The 27417-nt window shown below is 30.7% G+C and overlaps 1 protein-coding gene and 1 long non-coding RNA gene across 5 annotated transcripts in view; one reads left to right on the top strand and one right to left on the bottom strand.

The window, feature by feature from the left end:
• The window catches only part of LOC114327208 (scavenger receptor class B member 1), a 633383-nt gene that overhangs the window by 319640 nt on the left and 286326 nt on the right, over positions 1–27417 (top strand). The gene's annotated exons all lie outside the window — the stretch shown is intronic.
• LOC126883362 (uncharacterized) lies at positions 10206–10904 on the bottom strand. The gene is made up of 2 exons (XR_007697624.1): positions 10543–10904; positions 10206–10333 (listed from the first exon to the last, which is right to left on the bottom strand). It is a non-coding gene; the product is annotated as an uncharacterized LOC126883362 (long non-coding RNA).

Here is a 27417-nt window from a genome sequence, read left to right as displayed (position 1 = left end):
CAGAATCTGACATATACGTTCAAGATTAAATTGATATATAGGAACTGCAGAAAAAATTGTCTGTGTATTAGACGACCAAGGACTTTCAGTACGTTAATCCACAATGCCAAATATTTCTGGTATGCCACACAAAAAGGAAACTAAACCATTTTATTTGTAACTTTAGCCTCAAAGCATTTACAACATACAACAATAATTTTTACCATACATCTCATTATCATCACATCTACTTATGATAAAACAAGTCGATAACAAGTGGGACACGCATATTTAACATATTTAGCATCTTTTGACCATTACACCGACAAATAATTTGGCGGACTACGTAATTTGTCCACTTCAATTGATGTAATTATTACATATACCTATCTACAAGTACTTACATCAACGCATACATTCATATAACCGAGAAACCAGAAATAATTGTGCAACAAATAAAACTTTGTTTATAAATAAATAGAAAATAATGAAAAATTTGTGGAACAGGAGGTTATCTGGCTTCTTAAAACTGTTGACTTTTGGCATGTTTGAGTTAAATGTTATGATTATATGGGAGTAGCCACAGTTGGGTTGTCCAAAAGATATTAAGGATAATAATTTATATAAGGTGTGTGCAACCACATCCGCCAAATTGTTGTTATTGTTGAGGTCGTGTGACCTCTGTCAATAAGAGATTGCACTTTGCCTATGATGGTTGTAGGCAATAGCCAGTTATGGCTGGAAAGGTAGGATGTTGGATGTTTTTATGCTCTGTGATACATCAAATTCTGATGAATTTGTGTTTTTGTGCAATAATTCTGCTTGCTATGTGATTCTGTGTTTGTAAGTGTTCGTAATACATAAGTTTTTGGGGTTTTTGAGTTTTTGAGGTAAGTTAGTTTTATGTAGGTATTGTATTATTATGCAGATTATGATTAGTTAAAATGATGCTAACACAAAAGTTAATTAAGTGCTAACATAAATACAGTTAATAAAATCATGATGGAAGATTAAGTTAATAAAAGATTAAAAGAGGGAGACTCTTATCAACAGACTTATTCAACCTAGTACCAGATAATAATTAGAAATTAGGGAAGCTAAGATCCAAACAAGCGGCACGATTCTGAACAGAAGATAACAGTGCATAGGTTTCGTGGATCACTTGATGTTTCTGACACGCTCAAGAATAGAACTTCTAAAATTGGTCACAACATTTGAAGAAAAAGCTAGAAAATATGGCTTGACTATAAAGACAAGGAACCAAAATTTGAGAATAGTTGCCCTTTTCGTGTAGCCATAGTTGGTTCCCCTTTTCATGTACCGGGCCTATTGAGCCTAAGCTCTAGTCGTCAGGTATTGGTCCAGATACCGTGCAGATAATTACATGTTTTTTTGCTTTAAAATATCAAGTATTTGAAATAAAACTCTAAAATCTTGATATTTAAAACGTTAAAAAACTTCAAACTGACATAATATTCTAAATTTACCAAATTAATTAAAATAAGTATGTATGTCTTATAAAAAGTAGGAGATCTAACACGAAAAATAAAGCAAATAATTATAATAGCTCAAATAATTTTACAATACCGAAATGTACGTAATTGGCGCGATATATCAAATTAAGTTAAGTTGGGGTGAACAAATTAATATAAAAGTATAATAATAATTCTGGAAAGAAAAAGCGCAAAAATTTAGTACCTACACATTACGTGTATTATAGGCCCTGGTGGCTTGCTCATAGCCATATAATAATTGACTTATCTTTCATATTAGGCACATTATACATTCATTAAAAACCAGTCAAATTATAGACCAAGGAAATGAAAATTCATCAAGACTGTAACGACTAGCTAACAATAATTGTTTTATTATGAGTAGAATAACAAAAGTTACGCAAAATCCTCCAAATGTTTTTCTTATATTTGTATTCATTAATAACATTGGGCTACAATTAAAATATAATATTTTGTCCTAAAAGTTTTATTGGCAGATTCTTATAGTACCTTTTACACTAAATCCAAAAATCAATATTTTAGTTTTTTCTATCACGTATGGTTTTCTTGTGACAATCAAATACAAATAATAAAAAAATATGAAAAAAATTTTTTTTAGAAACGCTTTTACAGGTGACTAAAATTAAAAATATAAAAAAGTCAACTAGAAACAAAAAATAAAAAAATTGAAAAAATCTAACACATTCGTCAAAGAAAAGCGTGGCGCGTCTTCATCGAATGAACGGTTTTCTCCCCATGCTTTTCTTTAACGAATATGTTTTAGAAGATTTTTTAATTTTTTTTTATTTTTGCTTTTTAATTGACCTTTTTATAATATTTTTAAATTTAGTCACTTTTAGTCAAAAAGCGTTTCTTAAATTTTTTTTATATCTTTTTTTACTTTTTAGTCTTACACTTTTCAAACATTAAAATATATCTTCATGTTTATTAAAATGTTTATAAAACATATGATGTACAAACATGAAAAGTAGTCGGAATCGGCAAAAAATTTGAAAATTTATTGTTTATTTATGAAGCATAACGTAAACGATTAACGTAAAAAGTGAAATTATGTATAGTTCATATAATTAGCTACAATCTGTAAAAGTTTCAAGTTTCTTCATTGTAAAAAACAATAAAATTTAAGCATTTTCCGTTAAAATCGTTTTTTTTTATTTATACAATTGAATAGTGGGCTGGTAACGAAAGGGTTGATTATGAAGCGAAAGAAGCTTGTAAATCAGATAAATTCGTAAAAATATTTTCACATACCGACTTAAGTACTAAATTAAAAAAATCTATTAAAGACAGATGGACAGAATCTTACAATAATTTTAGCAAGACATCGAAAAATCTTTATTTTCAGCTTTATCCACAACTTCCAAATAAAATACCGCATACGACTTTTGATTATATCAAAAGACATACTTCAGTTATAACTCGCTTAAAATTGAATCACGGCCGTTTTCCGGCGCACCTTCATAAATTAGGGATACTTAACTCCCCGTTATGTGACTGTGACAACATGTCCATAGGTGACATTAACCACATGTTCCTGGAGTGTCAAAAGAATAGCACAGCTATTTTTAAACTATATAATTCCTTAATAGAACACAACACACCTCTCCCTCTCAACATCGGTTCCCTGTTATCTAGCAATAATAAACTCGTCTTCGATGCTATAATAAATTTCGTTAAAGAAGCTAATATCGATATTTAATCTTATATACATCTAATATAAATATGCGTATGAATAAAAATAAATTCTGTGGCTAATAGACTGCGTCTAAGGCCATCCCTTTCCTCTACACACACACACAATAGTGGGCTACAACAATGTTGTAAGCGACAGAATCGAGATTATGCAGGAGATGAAAAAAACACATTGACAAGCCATTTATGAACATACGGATACCAACATTGCGGTACGAAAAACTCAGGGAAGGCAAAATATTTTTAGCCAGATTGAAAGATGCTCACATTGGTCTTTGGATATACAATAATATTGCATTAAAACCTCACTTTGACCCAATATGTCGCTTACAACATTGTTGTAGCCCATAAAATTTTATGTTTATTAATTATTAATAAACATAAAAAAATTTTTATTGACTTTTCGTGTATTGTTCCCGCGGATGCATATGTCTGCAAATTTTTAGTCACTTGCATTGAAGAAAAGGCAGTCAAATTAACGTCCAAAGATTTGATCCAAACGGTTGAACTAAAGAAAAGCGTTGTAGCACAAAACGTCTCTACCGGTGGTTTTTCTAAGACTACGATAAAAACACGAATTTTTTGAATTCGAGTTTTGGTTGAAGTTTTGTTACGTATCGTATTGAAATTTGACACGAATAAGCGCCGATTTTATATAAAGAAATATATGAGCGTTCAAAATTTGAAACTTTATTGTTTATTTATGAAGCATAACGCGGAGTGTCTCTATTACCGTCCCTTTCAAAACTATTAGAATGGTGCGTAAATAAACAATTACTTCTTTTTTTAAATAAACATAAAATTCTAACAACTTCTCAATATGGCTTTAGATCTGATATGAGTACTACAGATGCAGCATTTTCTCTAATCGAAAATGTGCATAAAATCTTGGAAGCAAAACACCATCCTCTTGGTATTTTCTGTGATTTATCGAAAGCATTCGATTGCGTAGACCATCAAATACTACTGGACAAGATCTACTACTATGGCATTAGAGGTACACCACATAAATGGTTTCAGACATACCTATCACACAGAAAAATGTGTGTTAGAATAAATAATTCTGATAGTAGCTGTGAAGCATCCTATTCAAATTTCGCAGAAGTTCAGTGTGGAGTTCCACAAGGGTCTGTTTTAGGACCAACACTGTTTCTTATCTATATCAATGACTTGGTAGCTAGTTTCCCGAATACCACATTTTCACTTTTTGCAGATGATACGAGTATAGTAATTAAAGGCGATAGTTCTGATACATTAACATCCTGTGCCGCTACTACAGTTGAAGAGATATCAGACTGGTTTCTCGCCAATAAATTGGTTCTGAATATTAGTAAAACACAAAGTATCCGTTTTAATTTGTATCAAAATGTGGAAGATGTTGTTATTAAAGTAGATCAAGAAAGCATTACTTCTTGTCATACAATTAAATTTTTAGGCATAATCATAGACAGCAAACTTGATTGAAGTTACCACATAACTGAACTTAATAAAACCCTCAGCAGAGCTACATAATACATAAGAGCAATTAGACAAAATACAAATTTTTGTGTGGCAAAAATTGTTTATTTTGCTCAATTTCAAAGTATTATGCAATATGGTGTGGAATTTTGGAGCGCGGCTAGCACAGCAGAATCCACATTCGTGCCTCAAAAACGAGCAATTCGAGCACTATTCAACTTAACAAATAGAACTTCATGTAGACCTCTCTTCAAATCATGAAATAACGACGCTCATTAATATTTATATTTATAAGATGTCTCTACTTATACATAGAAAACGACATGAATTGTTAAAACCTTCTGATATACACAGTCACAATACACGCAGGCAAGATATAATTCTTCCCAATTATAATTATAGACGTACTCGAAATGGTCCATTGTACTCCGGTGTTAAAGTATACAACCATTTGCCCACTGGGATTAAAGCACTTTCAATATGTAAGTTAAAAAAAAAAATTAAAAAATTGTTAGGTCAATATGTTTTTTATAGTCTGGATGAATTATTTTTAATAAATTTTAATGATCTAGACGGTTCCAACGCTTAGGCTAAAATCACATATTGTTCTTGTACAAATATTTTTGTTAAAATTATATTTATTGTAAATTTGTGATTTTTTGAAATAAAGATAACTAACTAACTAACTAAACAATTAACGTAAAAAGTGAAATTATGTATAGGTCATATCATTAGCTACAATCCGTAAAAGTTTCAAGTTTCTACATTGTAAAAAACAAGAGAATTTAAGCATTTTCCAGTAATTTTTTTTAATTTAAACAATTAATAAACATAAAAAAAATTTATTGACTATTCGTGTGTTGTTCCCGCGAATGCATATGTCTGCAAATTTTTATTCATTTGCATTGGAGAAAAGGCAGTCAAATTAACGTCTAAATATTTGACGCAAACTATTGAACTAAAGAAAAGCGTTTAATAATAACAATGTATATTTGAGATCATCACAGTCCCTGCTCGGGCGCCACTGTGATGATCTCGGGTAACAAATACAGTCAAAGACAGGATTCGTTTTTTAAGACATATATGATAAACAAAATTATACAAAAAGGAAGGTAATTAGCGTTAATTATAATTACTTGTTAATTTCGTTATAAAAACATATTTTTTACGATCTACATATCGGACTTTCGTAAATCTCGGGTCGATGTGACTATATTTGATACATGAATAAATGATACTAAACGACGATCAATTGGATTAGGGATAGCATTTAGTTACTAACGCGAAATGGACATATAAGTAGAGGAAATCTCGCTCAACTCACCAGAGATAAGACATGCAAGTATCTACGCTCAACTCGCGTAGGGGGTGGGGTTGTGAACCATCGACATCGCTCAGATCGCCAAGACGACGGGGTTCGGAAGGTTTCGGAATATGGTCGGGATATATTTAACTCACATTTCAAGTTTTGCCTTTACCTTAAATTGCAAAAAAAAAACCATTTTCAAATCATCACTTGGTAAAGCTTTAAACGTAAAGGGTTATTGAGCGAGACTGGGAGAATATTGGGTAGTCAGAATTTAAAACAATGAAAGTGAAATTACAACTTCAAATTTAAATAGCTTGTAATATCTTGGAGTATATAAAGCACTAATTCGCTCTAAATTAGATTATGGTAGTATTGCTTATATGTCTGCTTCAAAGAGAGATCTGGATTCCTTAAACTCTATCCATAACACAGCCCTTCGACTATGTCTAGGTGCATTTCGTTCCAGTCCATCTGAAAGTGTCTACTGTGAAGCCGGTGAGCCTCTTCTCTGGATTAGACGGCAATATCTTCTTCTTTCCTATGCTGCATTTGTCTCTTCTAACCCCCTTAATCCTGTATACCGTTTATTCACAACAACCTATACCACCCCCTCACCAATAATAAAACCTATATTTTCTATATTGTCCACAATAACAAGCGACATCAATTTTAGACTGACAAATCCCATCCCCTTTCATCGAATTCCTCCTTGGATTATGCAGACCCCTCAAACTAACACAAATTTAACAAAATTCAATAAATATGAAACACCTAAAGAACTCAAGATAAAAGCTTTTTTTGAAATTATACACAATAACCACTTTGATCAAGTAATATACACCGATGCTTCCAAAACTGATTTGGGGGTTGGCTGTTCAGTCACCTCTCAAAACAATATCATTTGTGCTTCTTTTATTCCTCTTCTGTGCAGCGTACATACTGGAGAATTATATAGTATCTTACAGGCTGTTAAGAATATTAACCTACCGAACATAAATGTTGCCATTTGTACAGACTCTCTAGCTTCCATTTTATGCATTCAGGAATTATTTACCGATCATCCTCTTGTCCAAAATATCCATAATTGTTACCACCACCTTTCTACTTTAAACACTAAGATTCCATTTATATGGATTCCGTCTCACATTGGTATACCTAGCAATGAACTTGCAGATCAGCATGTTAAAACGGCTTCAACAGATACCACGTCAACAATCCACATCCAAATTTGTAAAGATTTGAAAACAGAAGCGTACAGATTCACATGGAGATTATGGCAAACCCACTGGAGCTCCTTAAATACATCTTTACGTGCAATCCAGCCATCAGTATATAAGCCACTTTACACTGGCCCCACAGGACTCTCTAGACAAGACCTTAGAATTATAAGAAGAATCCGTATAGGCCACACCAAACTTACTCACGGCTTCCTGATGTCATCAGATATCCGGCCTATCTGTCTAACATGCCAGTGCCAACTTACCGTGAACCACATTATTACCGAATGTCATCAGTTCAGTGTAGTAAGACAACAGCTCAAACTCAAACCGCAGCTATGTGACATTCTAAGTGATACCAACCAGTTAGACAGAGTTCTTTAGTTAAAAAAAATATCATTGTATCATAAACTTTAAATTTTTTTTTATGACATAACTTGTTAATGCTCTTTAATAATTATACCTCTTGTAATCTTGTTTGTAATCGTCCCGTGCGAGTGGCCATAGTTGCCGAGCACGTTAATGTAAATAAAAAAAAATCTATCTTGGAAATGATTTAATTATTCTTGTTCATAATTAGCGTTTATTTTTGCGTAAGTTTTATAATTTTTATTTAATAAAAATTAGTTTATGAATTTTATGTAACTACATAATATACTATGTAAATAATATTTACCGTTCTTTATTATTTATAAAAAAGGTAAAAAAATTGTTATTTTGAAGAAAAATGTTTATTATGATAAAATGATTCAGCAAATTAGTTAAGTAGGTAATTTGCAATTCAAAGAAAAATATAATTGCATATTTTAATAGTATATGTAAACCTAATACTATACACAATATTTTAGTAAACCTAATATTATTATACACATTATTTATTATACACAATATTTTTAAAACTTGTCAGTTTTTAAGCCAGTGTTTATCGACATATTTTGAATATTTGTCGAATCCACCACATATTTGTATATGGTTAAGTGGTTAAGTACGATTATAGAGACCTGTTAATAATCTGAAAATTTATTTATAATTTACATTTTTAGGTATATTTTGAGGAAGAAGCCACATCTCGATAAAAGGTGACTTGTCAAAAAAAGACTAAGAGGCAAAAAAGTTTTAAAAGCACTGTGTTTAACTAATGGTACCACAGTAATAGTTTAATTGAAACGTACACAGACATTTGGGGGGTTTAAAGGAACAAAATCCCCATACAATTTTTATGTAAATATATTAAAAAAGAAGCCGAATCTCGATAAAAACTGACTTATCGAAAAAATACTAAGAGGCAAAAAAGTTTTAAAAACGTTGTGTTTAACTAATGGTACCACAATAATGAATTACTTGAAACGTACACACAAGTTTGGGGGGGTTTAAGGGAACAAAACCCCCATAAAATTTTTATGGGGTAGACAAACTTAACTATAATTTTGTTTTAAGGTGTTCCTGCCATAAGAATAATACATGTCCATTTTCAATACAAAATATCTAATAGTTTTCGATATTTTGAAAAAAATCGATTTTCATTTTGTAATTTCAAAGGGCTGTAACTTTTTTATGAGCACATTTGTACTAAGGTAAGTTAGGTTCAATCGAACTATTTTTAACCCCAGAATGTGTGGTATAATTTATGACCAATCTTTTCGGGGCACCCTGTATATTTAAAAAAAACGTCCATTTATGTTAAGTAGTTTTAGAGATATTACAATCTTCTTAAATTTGAAGCTTTAATTTCACTTTTCATTGTTTTGCATTTCCGCCACTAGTGTACGATGCCGCGATGGTCTATTCTGCATTCTGCCAATGCCTCTGCAAAACCAATTCTTTAAAAAATTGCTCCATTGAGAAGGGATTTCTCCTTGTTAGATGTATTCGGTGAAAAGTTTGGCCAAAGCCTGGACAATTTTATTTCCATCTTATTTGATCGCCTCGATCACTACTATCATCGCCAGGGGATTTGTTATTTTTTCCATTTCTCAAATTGCGTTTTTAACTTCGTATGGTGTTATTACTAGCAATAATTCTGATCCCCGGTTTTTTATTTTCGGCAGGTATAGTCGGTATGGTATAGTCGGTATGGTATAGCAGGTAAATATAGTCGGTCAGGTATGGTCGGTAAGGGACTAATCTTGCCTTTCGTTGCTGCTCTCATACATTTCACGTTAAAATGGTTCGACAATATTGAGGATTTCGTTCCTATCTGTAGCAAAGTTTCCGTCTTTGTTTCTTATCCTATACATAATTTTGTTGCCTACGTTGTTCATATTTCGCCTAAAAACTTTTTAAATTTTTGTTTTTAAACGCTTTTTAGTTCAATCGTTTGGGTCAAATCTTTAGACGTTAATTTGACTGCCTTTTTTTTCAATGCAAATGAATGAAAATTTGCAGACATATGCATTCGAGGGAATAATACACGAATAGTCAATAAGTTTTGTTATGTTTATTAGTTGTTTAAATAAAAAAAAACGATTTTAATGGAAACTGCTTAAATTCTCTTGTTTTTTACAATGTATAAACTTGAAACTTTTACAGATTATAGCTAATTATATGGACTATACATAATTTCACTTTTTACGTTAATTGTTTACGTTATGCTTCATAAATAAACAATAAAGTTTCAAATTTTTTTGCCGATTCCGATTACTTTTTATGTTTGTACATCATGTTTATAAAAATCCTAAGCGGCGAAGATTTTGAACGCTCACATCTTTTTTTATATAACCCAGATAACAATATAAACTTGTTTCAAACTTGCAACAAGTTTGATACATCAAACATGAAAGCTTGCTGCAGGTTTGCCATGGCAACTTTGCAAACTTGCAGCAAGGTTAAATCAAACTTGCTAGTTGGTATGTGACAAACTTGCATGAAGTTTGTTTTTTCAAACTTGATACAAACTTGATGTAACAAACTTTCTGAAGGTTTGTTTTTGTTTTGTTGCATGAAGTTTGTTTTTTCAAACTTGATACAAACTTGCTTAAGGTTTGTTTTGAGATACTAGCCACAATTTGAATAAAACAATGTGAATAAAAAGTACAATACCATTTTATATAACTATTTATTAATCACTCGACTAAAATACAATCTATTGTATAAAATTATTCATTGGAACTTACATTAAACACCCTAGCTTCAGATTCCGATGCTTGGTTTTGTCTATATCAGCTCTGAAACAAATAGAAATTGTTAAAAACTCTTGCTGTGTGAACAGAATTAATCTATGTTATTAAAAGATGTAAAAATATGTTAAAGTAACAATTTTACAATAAAACCTAAAATTTATTTATTATATCTACATATTTTATAATATATAATTTATTTTAAATAGTATGTGAGTACAGTTAGAAGCTACAAAAAAAAACATAAAAAGACTTACCTCTACCTCAATGCCACCAGAGTTGGCCAGAGCAAAATGAGTAGGTACTAATCTGTAATGCAGTAAGCATGCAGTTTGGTCTATTAACAATGAAGAAAATAGGCTTCAGCTTAGTAATAATAATTAAGGTAATAGCCTCGGAGAATTGTACGGAAAATTTAAGTTGTAAAAAACTGGATAACCACAACAACAAACTGTCACCGCATACGCGTAGCAGATTTTTTTCCCGTGTTGCCAGCCATCGAGTAAGCTTTTTCCCTCAACTTACCTTAAAAATTCTCACTTTTATGAAAAAATTCGTTCCTATTTACAAAATCTGCGAAAATATCTTGAATTATTTTCAAATCTTTTGATTTTTTTAAATATTGTGCAATTTGGACTGGAGGAAAAATTCCCTTTTGAGATAACTTTTTCAATTGTATGTTGAAAATTCTCGCAAACACAGAAATTTCCCTACGGGTGGCAACACTTTCGTTGTCGTGGGCGGGACATCAGTCGGGGCGCCGAACGAAAACCGAATCGAAGCGGGCTGTGCAAAGCTAAGCTTGAAGCAAAGTTGCTACAAACTTGAATAATCATCTTTGTCATAACAATATTGCAGCAAACTTATCACAAACTTGCCTCGTCATATTTGACGCAGCAATGAAAAATCAAAGAAGAATCAAACTTGCTACAAGTTTACATGCTATCTGGGAAACATCTGCGCTTGTTCGTGTCAAATTTCAATACGATACGAAGCGAAACTTCAACCAAAACTCGAATTCAAAAAATTCGTGTTTTTAACGTAGTCTTAGAAAAACCACCAGTACAGTCGCTACAATAACATTAGAATTCGTTTTGGCGTATTAATTCAAAGTTTGTTACGAACCCTTAAGGGATGGAGTGGATATTAACAGGGTCTACACCGTGCAATAGTTAAAGCATTAGAAAAGATGGAAAGACTGCGAAAACTGTAATAGTTGTAAATAAAGATTTTGATTTAAGAAATGTATGAAGAAATTACAAAAAATGTAAGTACAATGTATGTATCAAATGTTGAAATAAATGCAAAAAATATATCTATCATATACATCATTTTTTAAACATGGCGGTGTATTTTAATGTTTGAGAAGTGTAGGACTAAAAAGTAAAAAATAAAAAAATATGAAAAAAATACGGGTGACTAAAATTAAAAATATTATAAAAAAAATCAACTAAAAAGCAAAAAATCAAAAAATTCAAACTCGAAGTATTATTCGAAAAAAAAAACTGTCAGACAGATTAAATATACATAAATCTCACACATTCGTTAAAAATTGAAAAAATCTAACACATTCGTTAAAGAAAAGCGTGTGGCGCGTCTTCATCGAATGAACGGTTTGAGGATAGATGGTTTTTTACTTTTCGCGCCCCACGCTTTTCTTTAACGAATGAAAGTGTAAGATTTTTGTACTATATTTAATCTGTTTAACAGTTTTTTCGAATAATCCCTCAAGTTTGATTTTTTTTTATTTTTTGCTTTTTAGTTGATTTTTTACTTTATCGTACTATATACGTAGTATAGTATAATAGATAAAGTTATAGGATCGTGCAAAAAAATTTTTTCAGATTTCACTTTTTTTCGACGTTTTGAGTCCCCCTGAGTCTAAAAAGCAAATAAAAAAACATGTCGGAAGTATGTACGTACGTACGTACGTATGTCGCCACCGCCCAGCAAAAACTACCGAACCGATTTTGATGAAATTTGGTATGAGTAAGTTTAAGAGAATTTTGTCGAGAAACTAAGCTTTTAAAAAAAACCTCTCAAAGGGGGGCCGAAATAGGGGGGTTATTTAGGGCCAATTTTTGCAAATTTTGACCGAAATGAATGAAATTCAACTCAAAGTAAGATCATCGATAGGTAAATAAAAATACGGAATTTGACATTTCCAAATTCAAAATGGCGGCCAACATGGCCGACCGCCCACCCGACACATTTCCCTACCTATCTAAAAACTTGTTTAAGATAAGTTTAATTTGAAAAAGTCGTTATATAGCCTAAAGATGGGGCTATAAGAAGGATGTTATCGTTTTTCAGAAAAAGTTACGGGTTGCCTATATTTAAGGGGTCAAAATTTGACATAAATTTGAACTAGATTTTCTCAAAAATGGCTCCAAGGAATTTTTTTATTTTTTGACATATTTTTGATATCCTATCGTTAAATTGAATGACATTAGTCAGATTTCTTAACTCCCCATAGGAGAAGAGTTATGAATTTTTTATAAAAAAATATTCGAGTGCCCGTAACTTCCTTCTTAATAGAAACTAAAATTTGAAATTTTGCAGACATATATGGTACTTTATTATCTATTATCACAATAAATTTTACCAAAAATATGGCTTCCGGTTGAACCGGAAATAAATAATAAATCTTAATTTTTTAGATACGCCCTGTATATTTTTAAATATTTTGAAAGAATGTAAAATTACCTTTCCAATGGCATAAAATTCATTGCTGTAGCTCAAAAACTCAAAAAGTTACGCTAAATAGAAATTTTGCTATAATCTTATGTGTGTCCTCTCTCACGCGATCATAGGAGAGCATTATTGTAGGGCAGTCAATGAGGGTATTTGGCTCCGAATTCCATCCTACTACATTGATGTACTTGATATTTTCACAGTAAGTAGGGAATAGCTCAAGAAACAAAATCTACCCTATATACTATGACGCTTTTATCTTGGGGCGGTTCCCACTTCTTCAAGGGGGTGGAAAATTTGTTGGTCAAAATAAGCACGGAAGTGGCTAAAGAACCTATTTCTAAGCAAAAACTGGTCTATATTTTTTTTGAGAACTCAATACTTTTTGAGTTATGCGTAGTTGAAAATTGGCCATTTTCATTGAAAAATGACACCTTTTCGGACGGATTTTTTGTGAATACCTTAAAAACTATGCATCGAACTAAAAACACTATATAAAACATTTTTTAGATTATAAATAATAAAGAGATTCGTTCCTTCGTAAATGTTCTATTTATAATACAAAAAGAGATATGGTAGGTGAAAATAGTTTGTTTTTTGGTGCATGCTCAAATTGGTGTATTCAACTTGAAATAACAGAGGAACGGTAGGTTTTAGGTGTATGATGCTACCAACACCTTTTGTAGTGTTTGAAAAGGCCTTTAAAACGAGCACCGTTAAATGCCGGTTACATACAAATTAAGCGAGATATGGTGCAAAAAATATATATGACTAATGTACTTTAAGGAAAAATGAAAAGTATATACATTTAACTCCCCATCCACCATAATTTAAATGCATTGTTTTTCTTTTGCAATACCTTTTAATATAGTGTTATTTCTACTTTCAAAAAGTTGAACGGATTTAAAATGAATGGTTTTTGTAAAAAATGTGATCAAATTATAAAATGAATTTTTAAATTTTCTTAAAAATCTTCCTTTTTCTCCATGTAATTCGAAAATAAAAATATTTCACCCCTGAGAAGTGGTGGGAACCGCCCCCATGATAAAAGCGCCATAGTATATAGGATAGACTTTGAATTAGGAGATTGGGCTACTCCCAAAATTTCATTAAAATCCATGCAGTAGGATAGAATTTGAAGATAATATCTTGTTCTTAATATCGCGCATTGACTAGCGTAATCGAAATAGAATGAAATGCAAATATTGTAAACTATTAATTTCTCAGAAAAATGAACTAATTTGAAATGAAAGTATGACTATAATATTCTATTGATGCAATAATCTATAAATCTATAGTGTATCCCCGAAATATGGCATCGAACATTTTCTCAAATGCAGGAATTAATGATGCGTGGAACCATAAAATACTTTCAAGTACAGAAAGTGTTTCTAAAATATCAAAATAACGAGTAACTTTGTTATTTTTATAGAATGCCAGTATCTAGTACCATAACGATAATAGATCGGTACGATAAAGTTCTCGGGCGGCCCTTCCGTTCAGCGTTTTTTTATAATAATTTTAAATTTTAGTCACCGTAACTAAAGAAAAGCGTTTCTCAAAAATTTTTTTTCATATTTTTTTATTTTATAATTATTTTAGTTAATTCTCTTGTATTGTTTTCTGTTATCGTGTTGGTGTAATGTCAAACATGAAATTTGTTATGTGGTCGATATTCTCTGATGTTATAAATAATAATATTAAAGTTTCTATGCCAAACCATAAATAATTCTAAAACGCCAAACAAACGCACGATAATTACTACGTAGATAGACCCATTTAATCATTTCCTCCAAAAGATATTATTAACTTTTTCCCGTGCTTGAAAGTGCGTGTCTGCTGCTACTGGTCGCGAAAATGTGGTTTAATAAACTCGATAAAGAAATATTTATTTTTTGAATAAGTAGGTTTCTCGTGCTAAACGGATTACGTAACACTTTCACGAGATACGAGATGTTATATGAAGTTGGTGATTTTGTTTGTATTGGAATTGGGACCTGGTTCTCGTGTCTGCACACTGCAGTACCAGTCGTCGATACCAGTTCGTATCGGTACTCTTATGTAATATTCACAGGTTGTTCGATTACAATTAACCCGGTATATTATGCATTAATTGATTGTAAGCGATTATGCAGTTTTTTGTTATATACGAAGCGAATGAAAAGACAGGGGAACACTGGTAAACCAGGAGAAATGTCGTTCTTTCTTTCTTTTTTTCTTTCTTTCTTTCTCGCCTTCCTTATACCCTTTCAGGTGTTGGATTTGGGTTTAGTTTAGCTACATAGTTAATACATGTCCCATATTTACATATTATGAGCAAGCTTCAATTGGGTCAATTAGTTCATCTTCTACTCTTACTTTTATTTTGTTGTTTTGATGGAATGTTTTCCTTTAATTTTACCCTGTCAAATGCCTTCTTAAGGTTCACGAAACATAAATCGGGCCAGAGGCTCTCTTGGTTGTAAAACAGTAATCCTCGGGAACATCTACTTAATGTCCATGGTGCATAAATATATATTATGTGTTTTTCACAGATCGTAAAAGTTATTGTTTATGGAAAAACAAATAAGGTTAGCATTTAGCATTTTAGGGTTAAAAAAGCATAGAAAGTAGAAAGCATCCACTTTCCTACTTCTAGGCATATATAATTGTCTACATTTATAATTAATTATAGTAAATCAAAGTGATTTATCCTCTTAGGTCATGAGTATAAGCAAATACTGAAGCTTTAATAGGCTTGTTCATCGTTAACACTCTCGTGCGACTAAAAAATCCAACATCCTACTCAATCTAGCACGTAAATAGTCAATTTCCCACTAACATTAAACTTTGTGCATAAGTTCGCAGGTTCGACCTTCACCTGGCCTTTCGTTTGTTCATAATTTCAATTGACGAAGAGAAAAGTCTGCAGGGTATATTCTCAACAAAATTGTGTCAGTAACAGGTAGTCCAGTTACTGTGGCGTTTTCTCTCTAAATTTTTTATGACTGCACCGATTTTTCTGAAATATTTACAGTTGATAGAAAATTACTCAAAAAATATAAGTTATATGGTATAGATGTGCGTTTCTACCCCTGGTGTAGTTGGCACCCAATCTTGGTGCTTGAAATTTTTACACTCAAAATAACCCCGGAAATTGATTTTCTTCTTCAAGTGCCATCTCCGCCGCGGAGGTCGGCAATCGTCATAGCTATTCCGACTTAAGAGACGACTGCTCTGAAAAGTTCATTTGATGTACATCCGTAAAACTCTCTCAGGTTGCGCAGCTACGATATTCTACATCTCCCTTGATAGAGAATCAAATTTTAACCAAAAAATGGCATATAATTTTTTTTTTCGCTAGGTCAATACTTTTTGAGTTATTCGTACTTGAAAAAGTATATTTTTCGTAAACTCAAGAACAAACCGTTTAATTTGTTTTTTTTATTTTTTTTTATTTAGCTAATGCCTCGACAATTAATGGCCATTGGCATGGTAGGTACGGTAAATTTTTGCAGTTAGATACCTAGTGTTATGTGTAGTGTGTGTGTTGAGTAAGTGTCTTGTTACATTGCAAAGTCGACGTCATTGTCTTTGCAAAGAGACGCTAATTGTTTCCGAACGTCTGCGGTCCCTCCGGTGAGTACCGATCCCACAAGGACACAAACTATTTTCATTATTAATTTATAATAAACGAAAAATTTCTGACCCTGGTGAGATTCAAACTCACGACCATTCGGACCTTTCGATCCAAAGGTAGGCGCTCTTACCACTGAGACACAGAGAGGGTAAACCGTTTTATTTAAAAATGTGTAATGAATAAAATAAAGCTTATAAAAAAACAAATAAATAAAGATATTACTTTTGCATTAGAGCTAAGTACAATACTAAGCAATTGTTTGTAGATGACTTTTTATTTTTGGGGTAATATACTCGATGTATTTAATATCAAATAATAAGGTAATAAGGTAAATAATAAGTAAAAGGCTTGAAAATACCTTCTAATGAGCTATGCTAAAAGTCATTTCGATTAAAACGAAGCAGAATACGATGGAAAAAAGTTAAATTACTCTAATGTTTAAAAAATGAGCAGTGTAAGTAGGTAACACTATTTTTATTAGAATTGGAATTAAACGTATATCTTCTACAATTAATTTTAATATACAGTGTGACAATTTGAAAAGTTCCCACCCTTTATAATTTGGTCCCTATAGAAAATCTAAAACTATGCAAAAAGACGTCAAATTTATTTATGAGGGGGGCATTTTGTAGACCAGATTCAACTAAATTACATCAACACTCTAGCGGTGGCGGACACAACCCCCAAAATCTTTAATCTAAAGGGGGTCGAGTTAAATAATTTTTAAACGCAACAGGTATGTAATTTTAAATGTTTCAATATTGTAATAAAAAATTACATAGGTACTTACCTATTTGGAAAATGTAAAATGTACCTACCTGCTTTGATTTATATAATTTTATTACCAACATTTCTACCAATCTCCATCTGATATATTGTTGTCTTACTCTATATTTTGTTGTATTTTAATATTCTAATTACACAAAAATCAAACTAATTTGCTTAAATTCAGAACTGTCAAAGTTTAAACTGTTCAGTTGGTCTATCTTACCACATGACGGGCGTGTGTAACTGGTTAAGTTCTGAGGTGATTGTATTTTAAATCTATACCACCCTAATATCCGCGGGTTCGATCCCAAATGCAAATTTTTATTTTTTGAAGTTATACTTCTTTGGGCGCGATTGAGATTGAGGGTGAATTTATATTGATCTGCGCGCATGCGCACACCGACAGTATGGTATTAGTCGTTATACGGGCCCTGATTGGGTGTTGAAATGATCTGTCAATAATAAATAATTGTTCAATATGAAGGTAAACAAATGTATAATATATTAGTTTTATTGTTGTGAGGACAGAAACAAAAAAGTTTATAATTGTAGTGACATTTAAATAGTTTTTAAAAGCAACAGGTACGTAATAATTGTAAATGTATCATAGGTACCTACCTATTTGAACCTACCAAAATACATAGTATGTAATACTTTTATTTACATAATTTGATTACCATCAAAATTTCTATCAATGTTCACCTAATATATTGTTTTCTTACTCTATGTTTTGTTGTATTTTTTCAATTCTAAATCATTTCAATTCAAAATCAAAATAATTTAATTTAATTCAAAAATGTCAAAAGCTTAATCCGTTTGGTTAGTCGATCTTCGCACATAATAACACATTGCCTCCGTGGCGAAGCGTTTAAGGCGAATGAACCTCAATATACTAACCGCGCTGATAGCTGGTTCGAATCCCAATAAAATTTTTTATTTTTTTATTTTTTTTATACATTTTATGATTGTAAGTATATTTATTATATAATTTTATTCTCAGAAAATACGTATTTAGTTAAAAAAAAATTCCGACAATTAATGTTCAGAAATCATTTGTGACATTTTTAATGTGTTTGTGTGTGTTTTATTCTTTTATTATTTTAATTTTTGGCACTGTTTTAATAAAAATGTTTGAGAAGTAGTAAGTATAAATTAGTTTAATATTTAAATAAAATACAAATAAAAAGTATATTAATTTCGTTTAAATCATATAATAGAAATATAACTTCTTACGTGCGTACAAAGTACATACACATTATTTTTTATACATTTTATGATTGTAAGTATATTTATTATATAATTTTTTTTCAGTAAATACGTATTTAGTTAAAATTTTTGCCAACAATTATTGTTCAGAAATCATTTCTTTCTAGCATTTTTCAATGTGTTTGTGTGTGTGTTTTATTCTTTTATTGTTTTAATGTTTCGTATTGTTTTATTAAAATTTTTTGGAAAGTAGTAAGTATTAAAATTAGTTGAATATTTAACTAAAATATAAATAAACTGTTTAAAGGATATTGATTTCGTTGAAATCATATAATACACGTTTAACTTCTTTACGTGCTTACAAAATACACACACACATTCTTTCATTTTAGTACTTTTCGAAAAATCAACTAAAATCGTATAGTCCAGTCGGGATAGAGCTGCAAACCTTGCAAGCCGAGCTGCCCAAAATTTTATTTTTCTAATCTTTATCGAGGTCAATAATAGTGTAAATTTAAAATCGCGACTGAATTCCGCCGTTACGTTAGTCGCCATCTTGTTTTTAAAGAAAAACCAAGATGCCATTTTTGCTCAATATCTTCACCATTTTCAACTTTTCCAGAAAATTATTCCTCACACTTTTTTTCTTAAAGTTAAAAATGGCGGAGATATTCGACAAAAACGGTTCTCCTTTAAAATCAAAAAGGCAGCTAACGCAAAGGTGGAATCAGAAGCGATTTTAAATTTACACTACTTTGGACCCCCCTAAAGATTAGAAAAATAAAATTTTGGGCAGCTAGGCATGCAAGGCCAAATGCTATGCCGACGGGACTGTACGATTTACTTGATTTTTCCAAAAATACTGAAAAAAATATAGTGTGTGTGGTATTTTTGAAAAGGTAGAAAAGTGAAATCTTTCCATTAAAGATTGTAGGGCTTGTGTCTGCTTGAGGGTTGATGTAATTTAGTTGAAAACTGGTCCATAAAATGGCCCGCCCCCTCGCAAATAAATTTGACGTATTTTTGCATATTTTTAGATTTTCTATAGGGACCAAATTATAGAGGTTTTACAACTTTTCAAATTGAGACACTGTAGGGTTTATAAGCTCCAAAAGTTTAGCCGGATTAAAATGCGTATTATTTGAATAAATCAAGTTTAAATTTTATTTCTCTTTTAATTACTGATCTACTAAAAATTTGCATTTTTTTAGAATAAATATAAAACTAGTATACAAAAGTAAAGAAGAGGTATTTGAGAGCCTGAATAAATTAAAGTTATATACAATTAGGAACAATATTGTCTTATCAAAATTTACTTGGATGACAGTTTTGAATATTGTAGTGTAAATTTTTTTACCAAATTTTCACTTAATATGTTATACATACACTTAATAATAGTCATTACGTACCAGTAGTATTTGCACTATTGCCTAATAAAACCTCCATGTCGTATCTTAATTGTTTTAAAACAATTAAAAGTAAATGGAGAACATTTTCCATAGGAGTCTATTTTTTCCTGGAATCGCTTCAACATGTGCCTTGTATCAATAATCATGATATACAGGGTGAGGCAGATAAAGGGCCTATTAGAAATATCTCGAGAACTAAAGGTTAGAAAATCATGAAAATTGATATACAGGGGTTTTGAGGTGTGAACTATTTAATGAAAATATTTTGGTCTCTTTGCCACTTCCGGTTATACCGGAAGTTGATTGTAACTTCGTTTTTTTAAATAGGACACCCTATATATTTTTACATTTTTAAATTCTCCTCGATTTCTTCTTTCTTTAAATATAAGGTTTTGTGATATTATACAGGGTAGGTTAAAAGATAATTACGTTTCCTTATTAATTTCGTAGCAATGTTCACACCCTGCAGGCTTGTAGTAGTTTGACATAATAAACTCTACAGTCGAAAAAATGAAAGAATACCCATGAACGAACATATAAAACACGCTGTAATTTCCTGTCACCGTGTCACAAACAAAATTGCCCAGCGCAAGTACATGTAATTATAATTATTACATGTACTTGCACTGGGCAATTTTCTTTGTGACACGGTGACAGGAAAATACAGCGTGTTTTATATGTTCGTTCATGGGTATTCTTTCATTTTTCCTACTGTATTTATGTTCAAATGATTTTCAATATAGTCTACTATTGTTAGGAATTATTGGTATAGTTAAATTTTGCGTTTTAGTATACAGAGTTGGTCGAAACTCGGAATGAGTATTTTCTGAGTTTTCTTAAATGGAACACCCTGTATTTTAGTATTGTAATGAAATGTTGTTTTATGGTACATTTTAATTACTTAAGCACTCCCTATACCTAACTGCTTTAATTTGTGAGTTATTGGTGATTCAAGCAAAACATTAATTGCAACAAAAAATATGTGAAATTGTATTAGGCTGGCCGTGAAAATATTCAATCACAAATAATTTTTTGGAAATAAATACATATTAATCTAAAATGATACTTAAAATTGCCAATAATGGTTGAACTGTCAAAATAACATCGAAGTTAAGATTGTTGGTGCGATTAACAATTAAGCACAAATTAAAGCAGTTATGTATAGGCAATGTTTAAGAAATAAGAAAGTACCATGACATATCATTTCATTACAATACTAAAATATAGGGTGTTCCATTTAAGAAAACTCATTCCGAGTTTAGACCCACCCTGTATACTAAAATTAAAAATTTAGCTATACTAATAATTGTTAACAATAGTAGACTATATTAAAAATCATTTGAACATAAATAGAGTTTATTATGTCAAACTACTACAATCCTACAGGGTGTGAATATTGCTACGACATTAATAAGAAAACGTAATTATCTGTTAACCTACACTGTATAATGTTACAAAGCTATATATTTTAAGAAAGAAGAAATCGAGGAGAATCCAAAAATGTCAAAATATACAGGGTGTCCCATTAAAAAAAACGAAGTTATAAGCAACTTCCGGTATAACCGGAAGTACCAAGTAGATGAAAATATTTTCATTAAATAGATCAGTCTTCAAAACCCCAATATTCCAATTTTCATAATTCAGTTACCTTTAGTTCTCGAGATATTTCTAATAGGTCCTTTATCTGCCTCAACCTATATGCACCAGTCGCAAACTGTGCTTGATGTTTTATTTAACAAAATCTGAAAAAACTCGAAAATTTTTGCTTTTTGTGCCCATATTTTCGCCTATAACCAGAAAGATATATTTTGCACACGCAAAAAAAATTATACAAAGTAAAAGTTTTTCTTTTTTAATTTTACATAATATTGAGCTAGCTATAAATGGAAAATTTAATGTTTATTAATAAAAAATAGCCATAATTGGAAATACAAAGTACAAAAAGTAAAGTTTTTCCTTTAAATTTTTTTGACCCCTAAATCATAACATGCAAGGTCTGAATCCCGCGCACTAAAAAAAAGGTTAATAGCAAGCTGAAAATTTGTTAATAGCTTAATAGTCCAGGGCTCATCTATTTTGAGATGGACGTTGAGAGGGGACTCAATTTTTTGCAGATATTGCTTAAAAATAACTCAAATAATAATATTTGATTTATCCTCCCACTCAAAATGGTCCGGAACATTGTTTAAATAATCAAAATGTCAAAATATGAAGGAAAAATTCGATTTTTTATTGGTTTTTTGAATATAACTTTAAAACTGTTCGTTTCTGAGAAAAGTTGTAGTGACATAAAAGTTGCGTAATTAAATTTACTATAATATAGGATTGGTTAAAAATTTAAAAAATAGTCACCCTTGTTGCAAAATAGCAATACTTGCGAAAAAAAACATACAAAAACAATTATTTGCATTTTACGTTTTTCAACCATTTATGCTACACATAGGACCTTCATACTTTACCCAGAAAAACTTCATGACATAGTAAAATAAAACTGTAAATTTCATTAAGATCGGTTTAATAGATTTTGCAAAATAAATTTTGAAATCCAGCTTTCGCAAAAAAAATTAATTTTTTAAAAATGTTGCAGGACTGAAAATAAAGCAGATAGTAAGTTGAATTTTTTTTGCTTATAGAAGTGTACTGTACCTTTCATTTGCAATTTGTAAAATTAAAATCGAATAATTACCACTGCGTCAGGAAATTTTTTAAATAAACATTAATTTTTGGTGCTGAGTGCAGGACAGCGGTGTTCGATTCAAACAAGTTGATTTCCATCAAAATTTCTTCTAATCTTTATTTAATATATTATTTTCTTACTCTATATTTTGTTGTATTTTAATATTTTAATTCTACAAAAATCAAACTAATTTTATTATTGTTTGTGAAATATTGTTTAAAAAAATTGCATATGTTTAAAAATAATAAACTTTTATTCTCTAAGTTAAAATATATGAACAAAGAAAGTTTTTGCTAAAAAAACTGTTATATCAAAAGATAGAGTATGTGTTTTTATTTTGCAATAAACAAATTTATTTATTTATATCGAAATGTAATAAAAATTAAAATTGGAAAGAAATCCTTTGTAAAAGGTATAAAAATTTTTTATTAAAAATCCCTTAAAAGGGCTACATCACAACAAAACGTTTTCGATTTTTATAAAAAATCATCATCAGTGTTCGATAAACTGGATGCTAGCTGAGCCACAAAAGAAAAATATCTGGGTAAAAACCCTTTACATAAAACCCAGATATTTTTACCCAGATATTTTTCTTTTGTGGCTCAGCTAGCATCCAGTTTATCGAACACTGATGATGATTTTTTATAAAAATCGAAAACGTTTTGTTGTGATGTAGCCCTTTTAAGGGATTTTTAATAAAAAAATTTTATACCTTTTACAAAGGATTTCTTTCCAATTTTGTGATTGATGGTATACAGCCAACTACAGGAAAACTTTTTCTTTTCCTTGTGGATTTTTTAAAAATTAAAATGTATCAATCATTATCAAAGGTCATTGAAATGTCCAATCAGAGCAAACTATCCGCTGTCCTGTGCGTAGCACCAATAATTAATTTTTATTTAAAAAAATTCCTGACGCCGTGGCAGTTAATCGATTTTAATTTTGCAAATTGCAAATAAAAGGTACAGTACACTTCTATACGCAAAAAATTTTCACTTGCTATCTGCTTTATTTTCAGTCCTGTAACAATTTAAAAAAACGATTTTTTTTTGCGAATGCTGGATTGCAAAATTTATTTTGCAAAATCTATTGAACCGATCGTAATGAAATTTACAGTATTGTTTTACTGTATCATAAAGTTTTTCTGGGTGAAATATGAAGGTCCTAAGTGTAGCCTAAATGGTTGAAAAAACGTAAAATGCGAATACTTGTTTTTGTATAGTTTTTTCGCAATTATTGCTATTTTGCAACAAGGGTGACCATTTTTTTAATTTTTAACCAGTTCTATATTGTAGGAAATTTAATTATGCAACTTTTATATCAGTACAACTTTTCTCGGAAATGAATAGTTTTAAAGTTATAATCAAAAAACGAAGGAAAAAATCGAATTTTTCCTTCATTTTTTGACATTTTGATTATTTAAACAATGTTCCGGACCTTTTTGAGAAGGCCAATAACTCAAATATTATTATTTGAGTTATTTTCAAGTAATTTCTGCAAAAAAATTTGAGTCACCTCTCAACGTCCAAATGTACTAATATTTTTACAGATCCGCCCTGGTCTATAACGGTGTCTAGTCGGACACACTTTGATGTACGGGAACCCTGCAACAGGGGAAGTTTTAATTGTGGAACTGGTTACAGGTTTCGAAAGTCAGACTACGAAAACGTCCCATGTATTTTGTCGGACAGAACTACTTTTAATTGATTTGTTACCCTTTCATTAAACTCTCATGCAAAAATCAGACTACTATTTATCACCAATATAATTCCTGTCATTTGACATGTTCTACGTGTCGGACTTATTAAAATGCCCAACATATTTGTCGGGCACACATTTTTTCATACAGTATGTCACTGTAAGTTGTATCCATATGGAAAAAAGTTATTCTTTATAAAAGTTCTACATGCTCCAAAACCCAAGATTCAACCATCAGATATCAAATTTTATGAATGTTATACATTATACGAGGTATGTCAAAAAGTTTGAATTTCACTCTCAAGAGTAAATTAGCTTTCTTTTCCACAATATTGAAAATTGCTATTATGAAAAGTTGTTTGGAATTAAAAACTATATTCTAATATGCAACTACATCCTTCTAATTAAAAAAAAATTTTTTTGAAAAATTTTGGATAACTAACATTATTTTCAGTTATTTCAATTCTGATAACTCTTTTATTATTAATTTTACGAAAAAAAGTGATTCTTAATAAAAAGTTCTGGATGGTCTAAAACCTAAAATACAACCATCTTATATCAAATTTTATCAATTTTATACGAGGTATGTCAAAAAAGATAAATTTAGATCAAAAGTAAAGTACCTTTATAGTTCAGAATATTTCAATTAGAAGGATGTAATTACATAATGAAACATAGTTTTTAATTCTAAATAACTTTTCATAATAACAATTTTCGATATTGTGAAAAATAAACGTATTTTACTCTTGAGCGAAATTCATCTTTTTTGACATACCTCGTATAAAATTGATAAAATTTGACATAAGATGGTTGTATTTTAGGTTTTAGACCATGCAGAACTTATTAAGAATCCCCTTTTTTCGTAAAATTAATAATAAGATAGTTATCTGAATTGAAATAACTGAAAATAATGTTATCGATAAGTTTCCAAAAAAAAAAAAAAATCAATTAGAAGGATGTAATTGCATACTAGAATACAGTTCTTAATTCCAAACAACTTTTTATAATAGCAATTTTCAATATTGTGAAAAATAAAGCTACTTTACTCTTGAGTGAAATTCAAACTTTTTGACATACCTCGTATAATATTCAAAAAATTTTATATTTGATGGTTAAATCTTAGGTTTTGGACCATGCAGAACAACTTTTTATGAAGAATAACTTTTTTTTCGTAAAATTAATAATAAAGTTTTCCATATGGATACAACTTACAGGGACATACTGTATATTATATCTGTACCTCAGAGCTAAACTGTATTAACTCCATTTTTTTGAAAAATTATATTATTTCACTTTCTACATAACACACTTCACATCTTTCATATGCGATACGACATAAAATCCTATTTAATGTGGTTCCGAAGATAGACAACGTTAAAGTGTATTAAGTCCCTCCGTAGCTCCGAGCTAAACAGTCGTTTACACTTAATACCCAGCAAAATAAAAGTATTAACTCCATGGAGCGATGTAAAACCGCGGCGTGCTACTGGTATTCAGTATTCTGTGGAAAATAAATGAAAGTAAAACTAAATGACTTCAAGGAATCTAAGACTCTTTAAAACAACAACTGTTTTAACTGAACACCTTTTATTATAAGGAACAAACTCAGCAGAATACAGACTTTTGTATGTCAGATGTTGTCCACTTGGAAGTATGTATGTAGCGATAATTTGGGATTACTTTTTTCAAAACTAATTTTAGTTCGGAAACATTCCAATCTGTTGATCTTAATAGAAATCCTAGGCATGTTGAGTTTCCTGCGGCTCTGCCTGTAAATCTCGATAAGCCAAAGGAATTTCATAATTTTTATAAAAACTCCAATAAAGTAGATGAGGATTTATAATATTTTTCCAAAACAATTCTAAGTGAACAACACTCATGATCCTTTGGGTTTCGTTTTTCTTTAGTTTTGTTTACTCATTTTGTTTTATAGATATTGTTTATTTCATTTAATTTAAAGAAAGAAGTATTCTTGACTAAATTATGTTTCATGTATCGTATTATCTCCAGATTATTTATTCACGTGTGTCAACTTACCATTATATTAACTCCGGAACATGGTAATTGTTTTCATGCCAAACAGTATTAACTCCACGTTTTTTCAAAAAATTAAAGAGGTATAAAAATAACAAATACAGTAATATATGGGATCATTTATACTGGAGGGACGCCGGTGTTCAACATTCCTCCATGGAGAGTTTGGAGTAGTTCCAATGTCTCTTTCCAGCGTTTTGCACTTGCAGTAAGTTCAATGTGTCGCTAAGCCTTCGATAGCTAAGAGGAGAACTTTTAATGAACCGTAAGATGCTGTAATTCTGGCCTGTTGAATTGTTAATGTAAATAAAACACTTTCTATTTTGCTATGACTGTAATGAAGTTGAAAAGGGCAAGAAAAAAAAAATTTTACATGTGAACAATTGAGTTAACAACTTATCCGTGAAAGACGCCACTACACATATATTTACACTTTGTACCGGCTTTTTGCTAATTGCGGCGTGAAGAATTCTCTTCGAAAAAGCGTAAATGAAAAGAGGTTTTTGCGTACGTTCTTAATGAGTGTTGATAGTTGACTGTTGCACCCAGGGTTGCCAGATAAAATTTCAGAATATCCCTAGACGGCAGCTTCAATTTCCCCTAGAAATCCCTAAATCGTATTAATTTGACCTAAAAAAGAAGAAATTGGCAGATGACAGCTGTCAATTTAATTTATAACCTATTAAACACTATGTTTAATCCACTTTAATCATTGATTAGGTAATGTTTTAATGTTTACTTAGGAATATTTATGTCAGGGAACAATAAATAATGACAATAATAGTAATATTTGAACAAAAAGATATTTAATAACAACAAAAAATGGCGCCAGCATAGTTTAATAAATCCCTAGATTTCAAAAAAAATCCCTCCAGAGCTCCAAAAGCTTAAAAAAATCCCTAGATTCGGGGAAAATCCCTAGACATGGTAACCCTGGTTGCACCCCGCTCTTTCATCCCGTTAACAAATATTTCCGTTGGGTGCTTTGGGTAAAAGAGAGGGCGGAGATTAACATTCTTGGAAGTTT

This window comes from Diabrotica virgifera, chromosome 4 (genome assembly GCF_917563875.1).
Source record: "Diabrotica virgifera virgifera chromosome 4, PGI_DIABVI_V3a".
In the NCBI taxonomy this organism is placed as follows: domain Eukaryota; kingdom Metazoa; phylum Arthropoda; class Insecta; order Coleoptera; family Chrysomelidae; genus Diabrotica; species Diabrotica virgifera.
This window is presented reverse-complemented; position numbering and strand designations above follow the sequence as displayed.